We start from the raw sequence: 15,767 nt of genomic DNA, 5'->3' as shown, positions 1-15,767 counted from the left end.
GGTGTCATGCTTTGGGCTATGTTCTGCTGGGATATCCTGGGTCCAGACATCCATGTGCTGGGCACTCTGACGTCTACCTAAACATCATTGCTGACCAGGTACACCCTTTCATGGCAACAGTCTTCTCCTCTGGTGGTGCTGTCTTTCAGCAGGATAATGCGCCATGCCACACTGCCCGGATTGTTCAACACTGGTTTGCGGAACATGAGGAAGACTTCCGGGTATTGCCCAGGCCTCCAAATTCTCTAGACATCAATCCCATCGAGCATGGTCTGTATTCGAACAGCAACTCTGATCTGCAGTGTCTCAACCACAGACCTTACAGGAGTTAAAGGATCTGCTGGTTATGTGTTGTTACCAGATACCACAAGACACATTTAGGAATCTTGTAGCATCCATGCCTCACCGGGTACGAGCTGTTTTGGCTGCACGTGTAGGACCAACGTCATATTAGGTAGGTGGTCATAATGTTTTGGCTCATCGGTGTATAAGTCTACCTCTTGCAACTGTTGTTAATATGAAGAGGATGATCATTACATTGATTAACACATGTTAGCCATGTTAGAGCACATCTGGCATGAAATTGGTTATGATATTGACATTAATGTAGATTTATCGAATGACTATGTTCTACAGCAGCATGATAGAGAGAGCAATATTCTTCATCTGATTATCAGCATTTATCACAGTGTATTGATGTTGAATTTACTTAAAGATGTAACTACCATCAAGGGTAAAGGGAAGGGTTTTTGCTTTTGCAAAGGTCTATACAGTGGGACCAACTATTGATGTTATCAACAACAAATTCTAAATGGAATTATTCAGGGAAAATCCACTTATTTCTAAATGGGAATCATTTAGAATTCCCATTTAGAACCAACAAATTCTAAATGGGAATCATTTAGGGAAAATCCACTTAGGGTTCAGCCTCTTCAAGGTTTAGCCCTAAGTGGATTTCAGATATGATCTAATGAGATACATGGCAGAGAATAAAAATGTGCAGGATGCATATAAATTATCAGGTGATGCAGAAGACTATGGCAGATATAAATTTGTCTGCAATCAAGTCACAAAGGAGATTAGTCAAGCCAATGCAAATTATGAGAAATCTTTGGCAAAGGATGCAAAGAAACTCTACTTATGTAAAGTAGTTTCTTCGCATAAGTAAAGAAGGGAATGAATTACATTGTCCACTTGATATCAGTGGTTTCGCTGTTGCTGACAAACTGAATAAGTATTTTGCATCTATATTCACACAGGAGGAGAATGGCAGAAGTTTATCAGACTAATAGAGAGCTGAATGATTTTGTTTTCAATTACTGCAAGGAAAGTGGAAGAGAAATTGTTGAAGTTAAACATAAATATGGCACCTGGACAAATGGATCCAGTTATATTAAAGAAGGCTGTAAAGGAAGTAAGCAAACCCTTAGCCATAATTCGGATTCAGGGAAGGTCTCTATGGAATGGAAATGTGCAAATTGTATCCCCAATTCATAAAAGGGGAACTAAAAGTGACATCAGTAATTTAAAGACCTGTTAGCTTAACAATTATGTTCCCAGGAAAATATTGGAGTAACTGGTTAAAGAAGTAATGTAGGACCAGCTAGACAGGAGTGTAGTTATGGTTCATTAAGGGAAGATCCTGTCTGACCAATTTGATTGTATATTATGATGAAGCGGCAAAGGAATGGGATGCAAAAAAATAATTTTGATATCATATACTTGGATTTCAGGAAAGCTTTTGAACACATAAGACTGCTGTACAAATTGGAGCTGTGCAGCATTATGGAAAAGTTACTGCTGTGGTTAAAGGGATGTTTGAGTGGAGAAGACAGAGAATGCTTATCAATGGAACAATATTATTAGTGAAGTTCGACAAGATCGAACTGGGCCCATTGTGGTCAGGAGCGAGAGTGCAATAGCATGCACTCTTTGAGTGGACTGGAGTTCAAGTCTGTGACTGCTAAATACAATTAATGTTTATATTGATGATTTATTGTAAACTTCACTGACCTGATGGTCATGTCAGAGTATAAACAAGAACATATTTTAAACATATATCAGGCTTAATGTCTAATTTTGCAGATGATACTAAGGTTGACAGGGTGGTTAATGACAGTAATAAAGGTATGCTGCTGCAACATGATCTAGAAAAATTAGGCAGATGACTTGGAAATGGCAATTGAAGTTTAACATTGACAAATGCAAAGTACTGTATATGGAAAGCAGTAATCCCAGAGTAATGTACCATCTGTATGGTACTAGACTCAGGGTAGTATAGAATGAAAAGTACCTGGGGTAATTGTACAGTCAGATATGAAATTTTCTCAGCAGTGAGACAGGCTGCCTGGACAGCTCATGGGGTTTTATTTAAATAATATACACAAATTTTGCTAGCAGGGATAAGGAGGTGATTACCCCATTGTTATAAGGCAATGGTCAGGCCACATTGTGTGGTGGAGGTCTCATTTCAGGAAGGATGTAGAACTGCTGGAATGGGTACAGAGAAGGGCAATGAGATTGATGAGGGGGAACAAAGGGGTGCTGTTACCAGGAATTTCTTCAGTTTTGTTAATTGTAGTATCTGTAGACTGGACACCTGCAAGATTATTTGATTGAGGTGTTTAAGGGTCTGAATGGCTCAAGCAAGCTCAATACAGTTGGGATTTTTCCTCTTGCTCAGACTGCACTTGAGGGGGCATAAATTCAAATTCAGGAAGGATGGTTGCAGAATCGATGTGTTGAAGTATCCCTTCAGCCAATAAGTTGTTGATTGCCAAAACAAGCTTCCATGTTTTGTTCTGGATATGGGTAGTTTGAATAAATTCAAGGAAGAACTAGACAAACTATTGGGGGCAATATCTCTTGGCTCATGTCGTATAAACTTGCTTTCTTGCATCATTTGCCACTACTAATACTATTGTGATGTGTGCTGCATTACTGCTGGTTGTCTATCTATGCAAATTGATTGTTTAATTTGCAGAATGGACCCACCTTAATTTTAATATTTTTCACTGAGGTCTGCCAGTGCTCTCTCCTTTTTAAAATACTCTTTATACACTTGTGGCATTGATGAACCTGCTTGTGGAAGCAGTCCCTGAAATCATTTCATGATAAGTCTGAAAGCGATTATTTTGGCCACAGATTCTCAACCAGTAATACACCTGTGCCACTTAAATTGCTGTTCTCATTATTGCAAGTTTTCGTTGAACTTGCAACAGTGTCAGCATATTCTTGGATATACACATTCCTGCCATCTACTACTACAGTTTGCTGAAACTTCAGTGCTACTGCTGTTCTGAAAATAAAATGATCAGCCTGTATAAATGTTAACTGTTTCACTACAGCTATGAGTGTAGTTTCTTCCTGTGAACATAATAAAATGTCGAGGATTGAAGCTATTTTTGACTTACCCTGTGTAAATATGTGTGGAAAAACTTTCATCAATTTTATCGTTAAAATATATGATACAATACAGTGGACCCCACTTTATGATTGGTTTCCTATATGATATGTAGTAAGCACTGGTCATTGTGATCACATTTGTGAATTGAATTTTAATTCTATTAAATGGCAATCCTAGTAAGCGAAAATAAGAGGAATATTATCCACAGGTTATAAAAGTAAAGATATAAAGAACAAATTTACATTTTTTTAACCTTATCAATTAAAGCTTAAAAAATAGGAATGAAGAGATTCTGAAAATTTATTTATGTTCTTTATATGACTGAAAGTTTCATGGAAGGGGATTTCACCATGATAATGCAAAAACTCAGAATTACAGCTATCGGTATTATCGCAAATGCAATAAGATCGAGTTTACTATCCATTTATAATAGATTGCACTAACATCAAAGCCCAATAAACTGGAAAGTGCAAATTGTTTTTATTGTTTTATGGTAGTGCACTCCAGAAATGCGCTTTAGAAAAATATCACAAAGGCATTCAAAGTTCGTTCTTATAACCGAACATATGATAACGATAGAAATGTAGTGCATTTGAATTGGTTTTTGTTGATTTGAATTCGTTTTTTTGAAATTTAATTATATTTGTTAACCGGCACCTACTTATTTCACTTTACGATGGGCTTACAATTGTTTCCGACTGGACCATGTGGTCCTTCCTCTTAGCCAACAGCAACATTTGTAAATGTGTTGGCTGCATGTTTTGTTTTTGCGTCCTTTAGTTAAAGTGATTTTTTTATGTTGTGCTTATTTGACATAAATTTACTGTATTGAATTCGCATACAACATTGTGTAAACTGATAAATCACCTTTTAGAGGAATAAATAGCTTTGTTATATAGTGAAAATTTCAACTTCCGAAGGCTTGGAACGAATTACCAAAAAACAATGTATTATTGGGTTCACATTACAATATTTTCACTATACGATGGTGTCTCTGGAATGGATTAATATTGTAAAGCAGGGATCCACTGTATTTATGATACATTTCTGCGACAATATACCATAACTCAGTGTTAACTTTTTTTCAGCCTGCTTAAAAATTTTTGCAACCTACCAGCTGAGTGACAGTTATAGAACATTACATGGATTTAATTTATACATTTGTTATTAACAAATGATATATTGATATTTACTCTTGTTAACCTGGCAGCAGTTGCACCACTGTTTGTTACAAACACAGTCACACAGAACCTGATAAGTACCCAGATTTTGTTTAGGGAAAAATTAAATTTTGCTTGACTACAACATACAATAAGTACTACAATCCATTAAGAAATTTAAAAAAATACTGTTGCAGTATTTTTTTTATTTCTTAATGGATTGTAGTACTTATTATATGTAGTTTTTAATAAAAAAAAATTAAAATATCAAAAATGCTGTTTTTACATGTCATTTAAAAATATATATATTGCTGAAAATGAAAATACAAAGTTAGTAAAAAATATACATTATTTCAACCTAGCAATCACTTCATTTTCTAGTTCAGAGAACTGTTAAGAATACAAAATTTATCTTAACATTTGCACGCATTATGCTTTGTCAAACAAATAAAGGAATAAACAGATTAATAATAGCTCAAGCAAGAAACCATTTTACGTCAGTTAGCATTAGTAGAGGCATACGATGCAAGAAAGCAAGCATATGCAGCATCAGCAAAAAAAAAAAAAAAAAACCTCAAATTTCACCCCTCCATTCGTTCCAAATGCCTGTCCAGCTCAGCCTTAAATTTATTTAGGCTATCAACTTCCACAACAAAAGATGGAAGTCTGTTCCACCAATCAACTACCCACTGGCTAAAGGAAAATTTCTGCACATCTATTCTACAACTGTCTTTCCTCAGTTTGAATCTGTGCCCCCTCAGGTTCTTAATCTGAGCAAGAGGAAGAATCCCATCAGAATTCTTCTGTAAAATTATTATTAAAATAAAAGTTATTATTAACAATAATAACTGAGACAGAAAATAATTTTGTACAACAGTTAAACATAAAACCTACAAAGAGGAAGTACTTTCCATTGCAGACACTTCCTACACATGTGAGCAACATGTTTACAAGATGCTGAAAGCGAAACTAGTACCGTGAAGCAAAAGGTAAAATCAGTAAATAATCATGTGAAACCTGATAAGGTTCTTGTTTTTTTAATTCCTAGTAAACAATTTTTTTACTTTCTGAACATTTTAATTGGTACATTGGCAGTGTTCTCCCCAGGACATATTGAATGGGCGCACCACCCGGCGAATTTAACTGACCGCCCAGCTGAAATTTAAGCGATTCTTGCGGTACCGTATGGTACTACTCACTGATCTTGATCAATATTAATTTGAACATGCCATGCAATTGAGATCAATGTGACAGGAGCATATAATGTTAAATTATGCAATTAATTTTTGCTCTGGATCGCTTAAGTCACATTTATAAATACGTAACAGAAAATTTTATAATATTGTGAAGTATTAAACTTCCTCACTTGGCTACTTCATAATGTCACCTGGCTGGCAAAATTTTCTTGAGAACACTGATCGGTACATGTTGGACAGACAACAATTACACAAGTTGTCTGTCCAACCTGTCAAAACAGTTTGAATGAAAGTTTTTCGGAAGGTTAAAAAACCTTCCTAAAAAGGAAGATAGAAAAAAATTTCATTGTTTTAATTATTAATTACTGATTTATACATAACACGTTTTTGGGAGGCAGCTGTCAGGTGTTGTGTAACTGACGGTAGGTTAAATCAGAATAGTTAAACAGTGTTAAATTTTAAAAACCTCTGACATTTCTCAGAGAATTAAGAGACCTTGATAGTGTAAAAGCAGAGGTTTTAACACTGTCCTTGCAAATTAAACACATTTAACAAATTAAAGATAGTGTTAAAATCTCTGCCATCATGTTTTGTTGTAACACTTATGATCCTTTTTTTTATATGCATTTAAGTCAATTTATATAGGGTGTTCCATAATATGGCCTATACTTTCAAGAGGGCCTGAAAGCAATGAAAATAAGTTTTTAAACTTGGGTCTAGTTCTGAATGGTTATGGAGTTATGGCTGTTTGATTTTAAAAAAATGGTATGGAGTTTTCAGTCATAAACATGTACCCATGAATAAACATTTAATAGGGATTACTTCTTATTCTGACCTTATTTCATTCCTGTGAATTTCCTCTTGCCTTAGCTGTCTTGAGGTGCAAATATTTTTATATATTGTATATCTTTTTGTAACTAATCATATTTTCAAATAAAGTAATAACTATTACTGCTATTTTTTTTTAACTATTAAACTCACTAGCCTTTTTTTTTTTTTTTTTTTAATTCAAACATTCATAGTTCCTTTACTGCTCAGAATTGACACGTTTACATAAACTTCTTTCATTGTTTTCAGGTCCTGAAAGTATATACAGGTCGACCATCACTAATCCGGCCACCAATAATCCGGTTCCACCGCTAATTCGGACATAATTTCCATGAACGTAATTTCAAATTTCCTGGGTCAGTGCACCGACCTGCCGCTTTGGTGGCGTTGGTTGCAGCATTAGCTGTTGGCGCAAACTCATAAACATTGGCAAACTATTCCCACTTGTTTTTCTGGATTTATTATTATAACCTGCTCACATTTAGCCCCAGCCATGGTTCCAATATATAAAGGAAGTGCCTCTCGTGGTGTAAAGTGCAAACACCATACATAACAGATAAAGTTGAACTTCTGAGAAAACTCGACAGCGGTGTATCTGTGAGAAGTTTAACTCTGCTTAATTGTAAATTCCAGCAATTTCTCTCAGTTCCTCTTATCTTAGTAAGAAAATTATTATTATTATTAATAATTTTCTTTTAGTCATTCCTTTTTAGATTTTTTTTTTTTTTTTTACAACACAACACAATATGATGGATGCTGTAATAGCGTCACATGTATGTGGCCGACACGGCTTCACAAGAAGTAAAGTAACTAACTTATGTCTTTATTCATGTCACATATATGTGACATGAATAAAGACATTTATATATTTTTTTATATTTTAAGCGAAAAAAACAAAACACTGGCATTGCAATATTTATTTTAGAATTACTAATCAAACTATTTCCTAAATATTTTTGGTCCCTGGGGAATTTTTTTCTTAAACTAGCTTGGCAGTCAACGTAGAAGAAGGTGGTTAACTGTTGGGTAAAATGTATGTGCTAAAATAACCACCAATCCCAACACTGCCGGATTAGTGATGGTCGACCTGTATTATTAAACAACAACAACCAGTGACCACCCTGTATACTGATAGTAGCATCTAATTCAAAACTTAGTCTTCTAAACATTAAATTTTATTCTATATTGGTTAGAAATCCATTTCTGAATTATATGTATAGTTCTTGTTTTTAATTCACATAGGTGGACATGGGTCTCATGTAAAGGAGAGGCTCGTTCTTGTTAACCGACACAGACATCAGGAGACTTGTCAACGGTTGAGATCAAGTTATTCGTCAACATTTAGTGACTATTTAAAGAGGCATCCGAGTCAAGAGGAACATACAATAATACCAAGGAAAATCCCTCCACAGAATGTCATATTACGGTTGATAAGACGAGAAACATATCCTGCCAAGCAATCTGTTGCCCACTTTTACGTAGCCAGAGCTTTCCATCAAAATGTATTTCCTAATTTTACTGTGATCAATGTAGAAAAACCTCCTTGTTTCTTGAGAAAGTTCTGTCCGGATGGTCGGTACTTTGTTGCCTTTTCATCAGATCAGACTTCTATAGAAATTTATGAATATAGAGGACCTGCTGCTGCTGAAGAACTGTTAAAGGATGCTCAGGGAGAACATACAGCATGTGGACCAGATCCTGAATCTTCAAAAATAAGGAATGAAATTTTTGAGCATTTCTTTAGATTGAAACATGCTGTTAAAGTGGCTCCTAGTGGAGAACAGTTAAATAGGGAGTGCAGTCTATTCACAGATGATGGTAAATATGTCATTGTTGGTTCAGCTGCCTATGTTTCTGATGCACTTCCTCCACATTTCTTTGACATTTATAGAAATAATGAATCACTTTCACCAAACCAAAGGTCTCCCCTTGAAGACTATTCATTACATCTTGTAGATATACAAAATGGCAAATTGTGCGATAAAAGAACTTTTAAAACTGATAAGATTTTTCTTTCTCATAATCAAGGCTTATACCTCTATAAGGATACTCTAGCTGTTCTTTCAGTACAACATCAAACAATACACATATTTCAGGTAACTTCTGAGTGAAAATTTGTAAATGTTCGAATGATTGGAAGGTTTGCCATGAAGATGATGATTTTCTAGTTACATCTGCAATGTTACATGAATGTACTTCCAGAAAACATTATCGCCCTTATAGAGAACTTGCAATAAGTGCATTGAAACATCGTCCGTAGGTTTTCTTTATCACAGAGCAGCAGCTGAAAGCCAAAAAACATATTCTCCCCAACCTTTGAGAAGGTTTTTCCAACATTTTGATCAACTTTGTCAGTTACGAATGTGGAAAATGCAACTTCTGGATGAAAATCACTTGCTTATCAAGTATGCCAGTGAAGACGTGATCACTCTTCGTGTTAGCTATCCAAATTCCCAGCCAGCATTTTTTGTTATATATAACCTTTTGACAACTGAGGTATTGGCAGTTTATGAGAATACATCAGAAGAACTATTAGAACTTTTTGAAAATTTCTGTGACTTGTTTCGAAATGCAGCACTTCATTCAGAATCCCAGCTTGCCTGCTCACCATCCAATAATATTCATGCACGTCTTTTGCAACAGCGATCTAAACAGACTATAATTAATAATTAATGCTCGTTATGGGGGGCACACTGAAGCTGTGAAACGACTCCTTGCCCAGTTACCAATAAGTTCACAGTCATACAGTAGTAGTCCTTACCTTGACCTGTCACTTTTTAGTTATGATGATAAATGAGTATCTGTCTTGGAAAGACCAAAGGCTTGTGGTGATCATCCAATCAGGTAAGATAATTATTTTCCTTCAGCATACACTATATTCCATCATTTACTGGAGCTCTAGGGGCAGGGAAGAAATTATAGTTAAAGAAAGCAAAATTCTATATCTGTTGCAACTATCATGGGTTTTAAATTATGACAAAGTCATAATGCAGGATACACTCAGCACGATTTTTTTTTATGTAGATACTGGAGTTCCATGCCACTCATTTCTCAGTGCAGTAGTAGCTAGTTCATTCACAAACATTGTGTACCCTGATCTGGCTTGCAGTTGTTATCCTGTAACATCTCAAATTAGATTATAATCATAACTGTGGGCTACTAAAGTATTTTCCACAGTATTTTCTTCAAATATGTTAGCGAACAAGTTTGCATGACACAGAGCATTGCCGTTCTGATATAGGTACCCTTTTCTATAGAATTCCAAAAATGTAAATAGCATAAAGTTTTTTTTTTTTTTTTTATGAGAACCCCAAACACGAAAGGTATCAAAACCTATAGTACTTAGTACCGTGCATGGGTTGAAGGAGAAATATGGGGAGAGGGGGATGCCGGAAACTTTGCTCTAGAGACTAAACATGGGTTTCACCACTTCAAGCCTCCAATAAGCAAAGTGGTGGTATTTCACCGGTTGATGAAAGTCATCTACCACCTCCAGGATGTCACATAGACATTAGAATTACTAGCTTGTGCAAAACAGTCAGTGGCTATAATCATGTAATCAACTTAACATAATGCAACTGAACTTTATTGGATTTATTTATTGTTGTATGCACCAAACTATTCTTTGAGCTTACACCACACCCAGGTTCATCTATGTAATTTGTGAATTATGCAATATGATTTGCCAAGTTATTTTACCTTTTGGTTACTTATGCAAGGTTCATTGTTCAGCTCTATTTGCCATAGTAGACTAGAGTTTAAGGGGAAAAGCTTTCATTGTGAATCAAAGCTTTTCCCCTTTAAGGAAAGCACATTATTCCATCATATTTCATCGTATTCTAGTAATTAGTTGGTAAAACCTTCATCATTCCCTTGCATAGTTTGTCCTATGAGTGCAAACAAAGATGGCTTTGGTGGCTTGTTACAGCATAGTTTAACAGCTAGTGGGCTATGAAAATCATTAGTAGTTGCATTATCAGAGATTGGGTGAATAGTGATATTTCCTTCTGTTTTCCACTACATTAAAATTCTGGCAATGGTTGACTTGGGACGACTGACTTGATTTTATATCTGATAAATGGACACGTCTGCAGTGTAGTGTCCTGTCATTGTGCCTCTTTGAAAATAGTCTAGATTTTTTCCAAAACTGAATTTAACATTGCCCATTTAATTTGACCTTTGACCTTTTACTGTTTTCCAAACTTGAATTGATGTAGCATGTATGGAGGATTAGGGAAAAAAATTTAGTGTACTGTACTGTAAGTTTAGTGTACTATTGGGAATTTGGGTGGGGGGGATTCTTTACAATCTACGGTTCTGCAGGATTTATAAAGTATCCCTATTCACAGATGTCTGGATCATTAATCAGATTGAAGTGAAATTTGGTGCACACGTGTAGTCCACGGTGCCTCCGTAGCCAGGTGGGCAGGAGCGGCAGTGCGTAGCACACGCTTCTTGATTAGACCGGGGTTCGATCCCGTGGCCACCAAATACTGAGGATGCAGAAAGGTCAGAGGAATGACCACCTCATATCCTCGGAGCAATATGGCCATAGTTGCTAATGCTCCTAAAAACCAAATAACAACAACAACATGTAGTCCATAATGTACAAGAGAATAGCAGGGAAAAATAAACAAAAAAAAAAAAGTTACACACACACACACAAGGTATTTCAATTAAAATGCATCAGTATCTGTCTCTCTTATTTTTAGGTTTAGGCTATATGTTATTTGGACATTTTTTGTCATATTTGGGATGACATTTTTGAATTCGATGTTTAAATTAGACTAAGTATTGCCAGTTAAATTTTGCCTGCTTTTTTTTTTTTCCCATTGGGAAAGTTGTTCCCCGTCCTTAGTTTAGTGTAAAAACTGAGGACGTGTATTTCTGAAATGAACATAAACCATTTTATTTGTGGGGGGGGGGGGAGGAATACAGCAGTTGTATGCGGTGGTTGCTTTTCGATAGGTACATATAACCATGTCAAACAGCCAGCTGCACGAGGACAGTTGTGTTACCTCTCCTCTTGCAAATAATGAAAGAAAATAAACTGGAAATTCGTGAAATAATGGGCACTTAAACCTGTGGAAGTATAATCTGCCTTTAATTTCTTAAAGAATTATTACAGATTATTCTCAGACATTTCATGGTGCTTCCTGTACCACTTCTTCAGTGACTGTTGGCAAACATCAGCTTGGATACAAACAATCTGAAGAAAAACAGATTGAGATTGTTTGTATCCAAGAGTGCTACACCTGTGGCCTGGGGGGGGGGTTTCAGGGATACCCTAGATAGAATCCACCATGGACACCATGTGGGCAATAGTAATAAAAAAAAAAAAATCACAGTGACAGGATAAACAATCCATGTACAGGCACTCCCCAGCTTGCATAATATTCGACTTATGGAAATTCGACTTTATATAAGTTTTTGCCAGCCAGTGCAAACAAAAAAATCATGGAAATGTATTTTGCATCCCACAGGAATAAATGGAGGTATCATGAAAATATCATAATGTGAACTCAATAACACTTTTTTTTTTTTTTTTTTGTAATTCATTCCAAGGAGTTGAAATTTTTCCTATATAAATAAGCTATTTAAATTTAAATAGCTAAAAGGTCATTTTTATAATGGAAATTGCACTACACTTTCATTGTTATCATATGTTCAATTATAAGAATCAATTTTGAATGCCTTTGTGATATTTTTCTAAAACACATTTCTGGAGATCACTACCATAAAACAATAAAAGCAATTTGCACTTTCTTGCACTTTATTGGGCTTTTCTGTTGGCGCAGTCTATTATAAACAGGTAGTAAACTGTGCGATAATACCGATAACTGGAATTCTGTGGGTTTTTATGTTATGGTATTATTGGTGAAATGAGTTCCCCTTCACTGAAATCTTCAATCATATAAAAAACATAAATTTTCAGAATATTCTCTTCATTCCTATTTACTTATTACAATGGTGAAGGGAAAGGGATCAGCAGAAAGTGCAAGTGCTGGCAGTGCTAGGAAACAAAATGAAATTGATTTAGAAATGAAGATGATTAAGAAGTGGGAAGCAGGACAAAGTTTGTCATCTATTGCATGGATGGAATTAGATCTCGCTGCTTCAACAGTGAATACTATTTTAAGGGACAGTGCCTGGATAAAAGAATGTGTTAAAGGATCAATGCATTTAAGATCAACAGTGATCACAAAAAGCATTCGGGTGCTATATTGAAAATGGAAAAGCTATTAATATGGATGGAAAGTCAGATTCAGAAGCAAGTGCCCCTAAGTCCAATGGCCATTCAAGCAAAAGCAAGAAGTATTTAAGAAGATTTTAAGGATAAGTACGACGAACCCGAAGTCAAGTTCATGGCAAGCAATGGGTGATTTAATAGGTTCAAGCACCGTGCTAGTTTCCAAAACGTTAAAGCATGTGGTGAAGTCGCCGGTGCCGATTCTGCAGCTGCAGAGAAATTTTGTGATGTGTTGGAAAAAATCCCTTATAAATCTCCACAGCCCTCAACTTCAGCAGCTGCGTGCTTATCAGCTGGAGACATTGATGCTCAAAATGTAAAACTTATCCCTATCTCCTCTCTCTTTTTGTAATTTTGTACACTTCTTTTTGTACATTTTTCCTGCACATGAGATAAAAACATTGAATAAATAATTCTATTTTTTGCTTCAATCAAATTCAGTGTGCATAGTTGCGAGTGCTGCATAAGCATTTAGGAAAATTCCGACTTACATAAAATTTGACTTACTTAGAGTTCCATAGAACGCAACCGTTGCGTAAGTTGGGAAGTGGCTATTACTCCCATGCAGCCTGTGTCCACATTACTTCCCCTTTGGGGTCATTTCACATCATATCACTTTACTATGGGCTAGACAAAAGCATTGGCCCGAGTGTACAATACAAACAACTCTCAACCTACTACCTGGCACTAGAATAATAGTCTAAATCCTGTCCTATGCCCAGTAAATTTCAAATGTGGGCAGATGTTTGTTTGTTTGTTATTTGGTTTTTAGGAGCATTAGCAACTAAGGCCATATTGCTCCAGGGATATGCGGTTTTCATTCCCTGACCATTCCGCATCCTCCATATATGGTGGTCATGGGCTCGAACTCCGGTCTAATCAAGAAGTGTGTGCTACGCACTGCTGCTCCTGCCCACCTGGAGGCACCATGTGGGCAGATGTTCACAGTGCTCTTTAGACAATTTTGACAAATGTATGTTCCATAACATGAATAATGATTTTTACATGTTGTTATTATTTGGTTTTTAGGAGCATTAGCAACTAAGGCCATATTTCTCCGGGGATATGCGGTGCCCATTCCCTGACGTTTCCGCATCCTCTGTATTTGGTGGTCACGGGCTCGAACCCCGGTCTAATCAAGAAGCGTCTGTTACGCACTACTGCTCCTGCCCACCTGGCTACAGAGGCGCCATTTTTACATGTCAACAAAAATAGTTCCAATAGTATAAAAGCTGCTACCCACGTTAAAGGAAAGGAAAAATTTTGTATATTTCAATGATTTAATTTTTGTAATTCGATAACATAACAAAAATACATTAATGAAAAAAGTTTCTATTATTAGTTTTCATACTTCCAAACTCATGTTGCTGTGTTCTTTTTACATATCAGATCACATCACACCTATTTCTTTTAACAAATTTGACCATTGAATTAATTACTTTGAGCTTTAATATCTGATGAAAATGTGAAATTTAGATAAACAATCCTTACAAAAGCAATGATGAGCAGATAAACTTTTGAACAAATGTTTAAGGTTGAATAGATGAACAGTATTAGTTTCCCTTGAACACCTGTTCATAAGTTTTAAACATATGTTCAAGGGAAACTAACACATTTTCAGATTTTAATTACTTGCTTGTATAATGAACCAGTTTCTTCACTAGCTTCATGACAATGCTAATCAGGTTGAGCACCTTAAAGAGGGCTATAACATGATGGGTGTGATGGTAATCACATGGAAAGTGATGCTTTTCTACCAGGTTGGTGAAGGTACAATAACTTCATGCTACTCCCATAGCCAGAAATCACAGGGGTTGAGCTTAGGTGAACAGGGTGGCCACAATTTTGGGCAGGATTGACCAGTCCTTTTGTCACTGGGGAAATGCTTTCAGAAGAGCTTTGCACAGATCAAGTAATATTAGATGGTGCTTTGCTCTGCATAAACATCAGTTTCTGTTGATAACTCCATTGTTGGAGCACAGGAATAACAGCGATTTCTGACATGTTCCATTGTTAGAAATCGCTAACATGTTGGACATTTAAAAAATCTAGTGTGGCCCTCCAGGTTGAACATTTTCAATAAGGAATCATACAGTGAGCAAGGAAACTGAAGTCTACATAATAGTTAATTTCAGGGAGTACAGTAGGACTGTGTGTGTGTTTGTGCATTGCATCTTATGTAGGTCAGCTCCTGAACATTGGTTCAACTCTGCCATGTTACATTGTAATGAATACGTAACTGTAAAATGGCTAAAAGTGTGTGTGTGTGTGTGTGTGTGTGTGTGTGTGTGTGTGTGTGTGTGTGTGTGTGTGTGTGTGTGTGTGTGTGTGTGTGTGTTCATTTGTTTCTGACCACTTTGCTCCCATGAAGTAGTTGTCATCAGAAAGCTGCATCCTATTGTCCCTCAAACACTTTAAAAAAAAGAGATTATTTCTGGGAGAATGACCCTGACATGTAACGAAGTTCCAAGGTAATAAGAAATTTAAAGAAAGAAATGAATCCCTACGTGATTTTGTATGAGAGGAAGAGGGACAAAGTATAACCCAAAATCAACGTGTGTTTCAGTCCAAACATACGAAAACTCGGCAGCCCAGGGCCATCAGATTAATAAATTCAGGATTTTAATTGGCATCTATATATTTAATACAGAAGGCATTTTCTTTTGACAGTCAATGTGAACGATGGGCTTAACCAATCAGGCTGAAAGTGGTCTCAAATTGAAGTTGTTTCTTCCTAGGTGTATACAAAGTTGTTAAAATTTAAAAATTCCAAATAGTTATGGAACAGGACAGTTTTGTACTACAAACGAGAATAGTTCAACATTCATTTCATAGATGGAGCCACAGGAAGATGTTAACTGTTAAACAAACAGTTGTCTAAGTTGATATGGCATTTTTTTCTGATTAACAATTTGCACTTTAGTTAT

General features: G+C 36.0%; 1 pseudogene across 1 annotated transcript in view; it reads left to right on the top strand.

Annotated features, from left to right (window-relative positions):
- Positions 1-15,767, top strand: part of LOC150087118 (DET1 homolog) — a 55,884-nt pseudogene that overhangs the window by 26,657 nt on the left and 13,460 nt on the right. Inside the window, exon 3 of the transcript XR_016546871.1 lies at positions 7,833-9,434. The product of XR_016546871.1 is annotated as a DET1 homolog (transcript). The remainder of the gene's footprint in view (positions 1-7,832; positions 9,435-15,767) is intronic.

Source organism: Mastigoproctus giganteus, chromosome 4 (genome assembly GCF_048544385.1).
Source record: "Mastigoproctus giganteus isolate SK-2022 chromosome 4, ASM4854438v1, whole genome shotgun sequence".
Taxonomy (NCBI): Eukaryota; Metazoa; Arthropoda; class Arachnida; order Uropygi; family Thelyphonidae; genus Mastigoproctus; species Mastigoproctus giganteus.
Note: the sequence above shows the minus strand (reverse complement) of the source record. Positions and strands in the feature narration are given on the sequence as shown.